Genomic DNA, 7,500 nt, shown 5'->3' on the forward strand with positions numbered 1-7,500 from the left:
CGAGCGTCTTTCATTAAAGGTTGTGTTCTGAAGCAGTCTTTTCTTCAACAGCGCTGTTCTCCGGGGAGAAGGTCTGCCGGCATCTCTAGAAATCTCCCCCCGCCCCTGACCGCCTCCCCCCCCCCCCCCCGCTGCCGGTTTGCGCGGAGCCCCCCCCTCCCGACGTTGCCTCTTGCCGCTACCCCCCGCCCCCCCCCCGCTGCCGGTTTGCGCGGAGCTCCCCCTTCCCGCCGTTGCCTCTTGCCGCTACCCCCGCCCCCCCCCCGCTGCCGGTTTGCGCGGAGCCCCCCCTTCCCGCCGTTGCCTCTTGCCGCTACCCCCCGCCCCCCCCCCGCTGCCGGTTAGCGCGGAGCCCCCCCTTCCCGCCGTTGCCTCTTGCCGCTACCCCCCGCCCCCCCCCCGCTGCCGGTTTGCGCGGAGCCCCCCCTTCCCGCCGTTGCCTCTTGCCGCTACCCCCCGCCCCCCCCCCGCTGCCGGTTTGCGCGGAGCCCCCCCTTCCCGCCGTTGCCTCTTGCCGCTACCCCCCGCCCCCCCCCCCGCTGCCGGTTTGCGCGGAGCCCCCCCTTCCCGCCGTTGCCTCTTGCCGCTACCCCCCGCCCCCCCCCCGCTGCCGGTTTGCGCGGAGGCCACCCTTCCCGCCGTTGCCTCTTGCCGTTACCCCCCGCCCCCCCCCCGCTGCCGGTTTGCGCGGAGCGCCCCCGCCTGCCGTTGCCTCTCGCCGCGGCCGCCACCGCCCCCTCCACACCCCCGGGCCCCCGTTACCGGTTTGCGCGGAGCCCCCCCTCCCGACGTTGCCTCTTGCCGCTGCTGCCACCCCCAGCTCCCCACACCCCCCGGCTCCCGTTAGCGGTTTGCGCGGAGCCCCCCCTTCCCGCCGTTGCCTCTTGCCGCTACCCCCGCCCCCCCCCCCCCCCGCTGCCGGTTTGCGCGGAGGCCCCCCCGCCTGCCGTTGCCTCTTGCCGCGGCCGCCACCGCCCCCCCCACACCCCCCGGCCCCCGTTACCGGTTTGCGCGGAGCCCCCCCTCCCGACGTTGCCTCTTGCCGCTGCTGCCACCCCCAGCTCCCCACACCCCCCGGCTCCCGTTAGCGGTTTGCGCGGAGCCCCCCCTTCCCGCCGTTGCCTCTTGCCGCTACCCCCCGCCCCCCCCCGCTGCCGGTTTGCGCGGAGCCCCCCCTTCCCGCCGTTGCCTCTTGCCGCTACCCCCGCCCCCCCCCCGCTGCCGGTTTGCGCGGAGCCCCCCCTTCCCGCCGTTGCCTCTTGCCGCTACCCCCCGCCCCCCCCCGCTGCCGGTTTGCGCGGAGCCCCCCCTTCCCGCCGTTGCCTCTTGCCGCTACCCCCCGCCCCCCCCCGCTGCCGGTTTGCGCGGAGCCCCCCCTTCCCGCCGTTGCCTCTTGCCGCTACCCCCGCCCCCCCCCCGCTGCCGGTTTGCGCGGAGGCCCCCCTTCCCGCCGTTGCCTCTTGCCGTTACCCCCCGCCCCCCCCCGCTGCCGGTTTGCGCGGAGCGCCCCCGCCTGCCGTTGCCTCTCGCCGCGGCCGCCACCGCCCCCTCCACACCCCCGGGCCCCCGTTACCGGTTTGCGCGGAGCCCCCCCTCCCGACGTTGCCTCTTGCCGCTGCTGCCACCCCCAGCTCCCCACACCCCCCGGCTCCCGTTAGCGGTTTGCGCGGAGCCCCCCCTTCCCGCCGTTGCCTCTTGCCGCTACCCCCCGCCCCCCCCCCCCCCGCTGCCGGTTTGCGCGGAGCCCCCCCGCCTGCCGTTGCCTCTTGCCGCGGCCGCCACCGCCCCCCCCCACACCCCCCGGCCCCCGTTACCGGTTTGCGCGGAGCCCCCCCTCCCGACGTTGCCTCTTGCCGCTGCTGCCACCCCCAGCTCCCCACACCCCCCGGCTCCCGTTAGCGGTTTGCGCGGAGCCCCCCCTTCCCCCCTTCGCGGGCTGCCGCTTCCCTCCCGGGCTGCCCGGCTGCTCTCTAACCCCTGCGACCGAGGCGGCGCTGTTAGGGCGGCCGTGCCGGTGCCCCTTGCCGCAGCTAGCCTCTCGCCGCTGCCCCTCCCGTCCGTCGTCCCCCGTCCCCAAAAACTTGCTGCTCTCCACGCTGGAGCCTGCACGGGGGAGGTTGCGCTCCGCTCCTCCGGCCCTAAAGCCGCCCTCGCCCGCCCCCCGGCTTGCCGCTTGGCTCGGCTGCCCGCCCGCCCGCTAATCCCCCCAACGCCCCCACCCCAAAAACACCCCAGCCCTACCGCATGCCGCTCCCCCTCTCCCCGCTCTCGCTGACCGCTGCCACCCCCCCCCCACCCCTCCCCCCCGAAACAAACCCCCCAGCCCTACCGCATGCCGCTCCCCCTCTCTCCCTAGCCTGCCCCCCCCGCCGTCGCTTGCTGCCGCCGCCGCCGCCGCCGCCGCCGCCGCCGCCGGGACCCGCCTCGGTCTGGTGGCGCGCGCTCGGAGATCCCCGGCTACCCGTCCGTCCGTCCCTCCCTCCCGCCCCGCCCCGGGGGAGGGCCCGGGGCAGCGCGGGCAGGCGGGGAGCAAAAAAAGGTGCGGGCGCCAAAAAACGTCGGGGTCCCGGGGTGGCGGAGGGGGGCGGCGGCGGGGGCGGCGGCGGGTACACGGCGCCGGGTCCAGGGCGCCGGGTCCAGCCCGTCCCGGGGCGGGGACAGGTGGTGTCGTCCGTCCCCGCCCCCGTAACCTGCTCTGAAGCATCCGCTTCCCGCCGCGGTTCGCCCTCCACCCCCCCCGCCGCACACGCAGCTGCCGCTTCCCGCCGCCTCTGCCCCCCGCCCCGGGATCAACCACCCGCCGGGTCCAGCCGGTCCCGGTCCCGGGAACCTGCTCCCGGGGCCAGCCGGAGCCACGCCCCCTCCTCTGACGCTTCCAGCTGCCGCCTCCCCTCCCACCCCCCAAACTCACACTGGCCCTCGCCGGCCCGCCCACCCGCCTACCTGCTTGCCCGCCGCCGCTGGGTGGCGTGCCGGACACTCGCACACAGGTACACAGACAGGGACACAGGGACACAGGCACTCAGGCACACAGGGACACAGGGACACAAGGACACAGGGACACAGGCACTCAGGCACTCAGGCACTCAGGGACACAGGGACACAGGGACACAGGCACTCAGGCACTCAGGGACACAGGGACACAGGGACACAGGGACACAGGCACTCAGGCACACAGGGACACAGGTGGCGGGCCGGAGGCCTCTCTCCACTGTGTGGCAGGGGTCCAAGAGCCACCCCAGCCCAACCCAGAGGGTCTTTTGCACCTCTCTAGAGGCCACCCAGAGACCCCAGGCCGCAGCAGAAGCCTCCCCCGCATGCTCTGCAGGCTTCCGACCCACCCCAGGCCGCACCAGAAGCCTCCCCCGCAAGCTCTGCAGGCTTCCGACCCACCCCAGGCCGCAGCAGAAGCCTCTCCCGCACGCTCTGCAGGCTTCTCAGCCACCCCAGGCCGCAGCAGAAGCCTCTCCCGCACGCTCTGCAGGCTTCTCAGCCACCCCGGGCCGCACCAGAAGCCTCTCCCGCACGCTCTGCAGGCTTCTCAGCCACCCCAGGCCGCACCAGAAGCCTCCCCCGCACGCTCTGCAGGCTTCTCAGCCACCCCAGGCCGCAGCAGAAGCCTCCCCCCGCATGCTCTGCAGGCTTCCGACCCACCCCAGGCCGCACCAGAAGCCTCCCCCGCAAGCTCTGCAGGCTTCCGACCCACCCCAGGCCGCAGCAGAAGCCTCTCCCGCACGCTCTGCAGGCTTCCGACCCACCCCAGGCCGCAGCAGAAGCCTCTCCCGCACGCTCTGCAGGCTTCTCAGCCACCCCAGGCCGCAGCAGAAGCCTCTCCCGCACGCTCTGCAGGCTTCTCAGCCACCCCAGGCCGCACCAGAAGCCTCTCCCGCACGCTCTGCAGGCTTCTCAGCCACCCCAGGCCGCACCAGAAGCCTCCCCCGCACGCTCTGCAGGCTTCTCAGCCACCCCAGGCCGCACCAGAAGCCTCTCCCGCACGCTCTTCAGGCTTCTCAGCCACCCCAGGCCGCACCAGAAGCCTCCCCCGCACGCTCTGCAGGCTTCTCAGCCACCCCAGGCCGCACCAGAAGCCTCTCCCGCACGCTCTGCAGGCTTCTCAGCCACCCCAGGCCGCACCAGAAGCCTCCCCCGCACGCTCTGCAGGCTTCTCAGCCACCCCAGGCCGCACCAGAAGCCTCCCCCGCACGCTCTGCAGGCTTCCCACCCACCCCAGGCCGCAGCAGAAGCCTCTCCCGCACGCCCTGCAGGCTTCTCAGCCACCCCAGGCCGCAGCAGAAGCCTCTCCCGCACGCTCTGCAGGCTTCTCAGCCACCCCAGGCCGCAGCAGAAGCCTCTCCCGCACGCTCTGCAGGCTTCTCAGCCACCGAGGCCGCAGCAGAAGCCTCTCCCGCACGCTCTGCAGGCTTCTCAGCCACCCCAGGCCGCACCAGAAGCCTCTCCCGCACGCTCTGCAGGCTTCTCAGCCACCCCAGGCCGCAGCAGAAGCCTCTCCCGCACGCTCTGCAGGCTTCTCAGCCACCCCAGGCCGCAGCAGAAGCCTCTCCCCCGCACGCTCTGCAGGCTTCTCAGCCACCCCAGGCCGCACCAGAAGCCTCTCCCGCACGCTCTGCAGGCTTCTCAGCCACCCCAGGCCGCACCAGAAGCCTCCCCCGCACGCTCTGCAGGCTTCTCAGCCACCCCAGGCCGCACCAGAAGCCTCCCCCCGCACGCTCTGCAGGCTTCCCACCCACCCCAGGCCGCAGCAGAAGCCTCTCCCCGCACGCCCTGCAGGCTTCTCAGCCACCCCAGGCCGCAGCAGAAGCCTCTCCCGCACGCTCTGCAGGCTTCTCAGCCACCCCAGGCCGCAGCAGAAGCCTCTCCCGCACGCTCTGCAGGCTTCTCAGCCACCCCAGGCCGCAGCAGAAGCCTCTCCCGCACGCTCTGCAGGCTTCTCAGCCACCCCAGGCCGCACCAGAAGCCTCTCCCGCACGCTCTGCAGGCTTCTCAGCCACCCCAGGCCGCAGCAGAAGCCTCTCCCGCACGCTCTGCAGGCTTCTCAGCCACCCCAGGCCGCAGCAGAAGCCTCTCCCGCACGCTCTGCAGGCTTCTCCGCCACCACAGGCCGCACCAGAGGATCTTTTGCACCTCTCTGGACGCCACCCAGAGACTCCAGGCCGCACCAGAGGCCCCCCCCCCCAACCATTTACAGGCTGCAGTGCCAGCCTAGGCCCCGCTGGCAGCCTCCCTTGTCTGCTTTGGAAGGCCTCCCATCCACTCCAGACCTGCCTGGAGGCCTCCCTCGACTGCTCCCGGGGCCCTCGAAGCCACCCTAGGCCTTTCTGGAGGACCTGCTCGACCGCTCGGGCGGCTTCTGACGCACCCTCGGCCATCCGGCGCCCAGCAGCTCCCAGGGCCAGGCACCGGCCTCCCCCTCCGGCCGCCCCTGGGGCCGGGGGTGGCTCGGACTCGGCGCCCCCAACGTGTCGTCCCGTCCCCCCCCGCCCCGCACCGCCGAACATTCGCTGCAGCCAAGGGCTTGCCGCTCGACGCCTACCCCACCCGCCCAGCCCCCCGCTGCGGCCCGGCGCTGCCCCGGCCGCTGCGCCCCGCCTCTCATCGCTCCCCCCACCCGGCAACCGGCCGCTGGGCACGGCAAGTCCCAGGGCAGGGAACAGGTGCTGCCGGGACCCCCGTGCTGGCTGCCGGCTTCCCGGGGCTGCCCCGGGCACGGACAGGTCGCCCCCCCCGCCCCGGCGAATGTTCACCGAACCGGCTGCCGGCTGCCTTCGAGCACCCCCCGCCCCCCGCCACTATCGTCCCCCCCGCCCCCCCTCCGCCTCCGCTGCCGCTTCTCCCCGCACCGCCTCCACTGCCTCCCCCCGCCGCCGGCGAACGAGTCGCCGGATCCGTAGGGTGCCGGGAGCCCGAACGGCGAGCGGCTCCGGCTGCTGCCGGGACCGCGGGGATTCGAGCCGCTCCGGCCGCGGCCGGGACCCCGTGCCGGATGCCGGCATCCCGGGACGGCCCCGGGACGGCCCCGGTCGCCGGCCGGGTGACGTTCAGCGAAGCGGCTGCCGCCAGTCTTTGGGCCTCCCCCGTGCCGGGGCCGCGGGGCTTCGAGTCGGTCCGGCCGCGGCTGGGACCCCGTGCCTGTCGCAGGCTTCCCGGGACGGCCCCGGAACGGCCGCGGTCGCCGGCCGGGTGACGTTCACCGAGGCGACTGCCGGCTGTCTTCGAGCCCCCCCCCCCCCTGCCGGAGCCGCGGGGATACGAGCCGGTCCGGCCGCGGCCGGGACCCCGTGCCGGAAGCCGGCATCCCGGGACGGCCCCGGGACGGCCCCGATCGCCTCCTGGGTGACGTTCACCGAAGCGGCTGCCGGCTGTCTTCGAGCCCCCCCCCCCTCCGCCTCCGCTGCCGCTTCTCCCCGCACCCCCTCCACTGCCTCCCCCCGCCGCCCGCGAACGAGTCGCCGGATCTGTAGGGGGCCGGGAGCCCGAGGCGGCGAGCGGCTCCGGCTGCTGCCGGGACCGCGAGGCTTCGAGCCGGTCCGGCCGCGGCCGGGATCTCGTGCCGAACGTCGTCTTCCCGGGACGGTCCCGGGAGGGCCCCAGTCTCCTCCCGGGTGACGTTCACCGAAGCGGCTGCCGGCTGTCTTCGAGCCCCCACCCCTGCCGTGGCCGCGGGGATTCGCCCCGGTCCGGCAGCTGACGGTTCCCTGTGTCGGACGCCGGCTTCCCGGGACTGCCCCGGGACAGCCCCGGTCGCCTCCCGGGTGACGTTCACCGAAGCTGCTGCCGCCTGTCTTTGTCCCCCCCCCCCGTGCTCTCCCTCAGGCGGGAGGTAGACGTGCTCTCCCTCGGCGAGTAGACGTGCTCTCCCTCGGCGAGTAGACGTGCTCTCCCTCGGCGAGTAGACGTGCTCTCCCTCGGCGAGTAGACGTGCTCTCCCTGGGCGAGTAGACGTGCTCTCCCTGGGCGAGTAGACGTGCTCTCCCTCGGCGAGTAGACGTGCTCTCCCTCGGCGAGTAGACGTGCTCTCCCTCGGCGAGTAGACGTGCTCTCCCTGGGCGAGTAGACGTGCTCTCCCTGGGCGAGTAGACGTGCTCTCCCTCGGCGAGTAGACGTGCTCTCCCTGGGCGAGTAGACGTGCTCTCCCTGGGCGAGTAGACGTGCTCTCCCTGGGCGAGTAGACGTGCTCTCCCTCGGCGAGTAGACGTGCTCTCCCTCGGCGAGTAGACGTGCTCTCCCTGGGCGAGTAGACGTGCTCTCCCTCGGCGAGTAGACGTGCTCTCCGCGGAGATCGCGCTTGTCGCCAAGGGGTCGCTGTTGCGCTCTGCCTCCGCCTACGTCATCGTACAAGCCGGCGTGATTTCTGCGACCTGCCGCTGGGCGGAGGTCGGCTGGTTGTGCGCTCGCGGAGCTGACGGCCCTCCAGTTCCGTATATGAGGGAACAAGCGACGCTGAGCACTCCCAGGGCAGCGCTGCCGAGCGGCTGCTCCAAG

This window comes from Melanerpes formicivorus, unplaced genomic scaffold, assembly GCF_026170545.1.
Source record: "Melanerpes formicivorus ecotype bairdi unplaced genomic scaffold, bMelFor1.0.p_v2 SCAF_412, whole genome shotgun sequence".
NCBI lineage: Eukaryota > Metazoa > Chordata > Aves > Piciformes > Picidae > Melanerpes > Melanerpes formicivorus.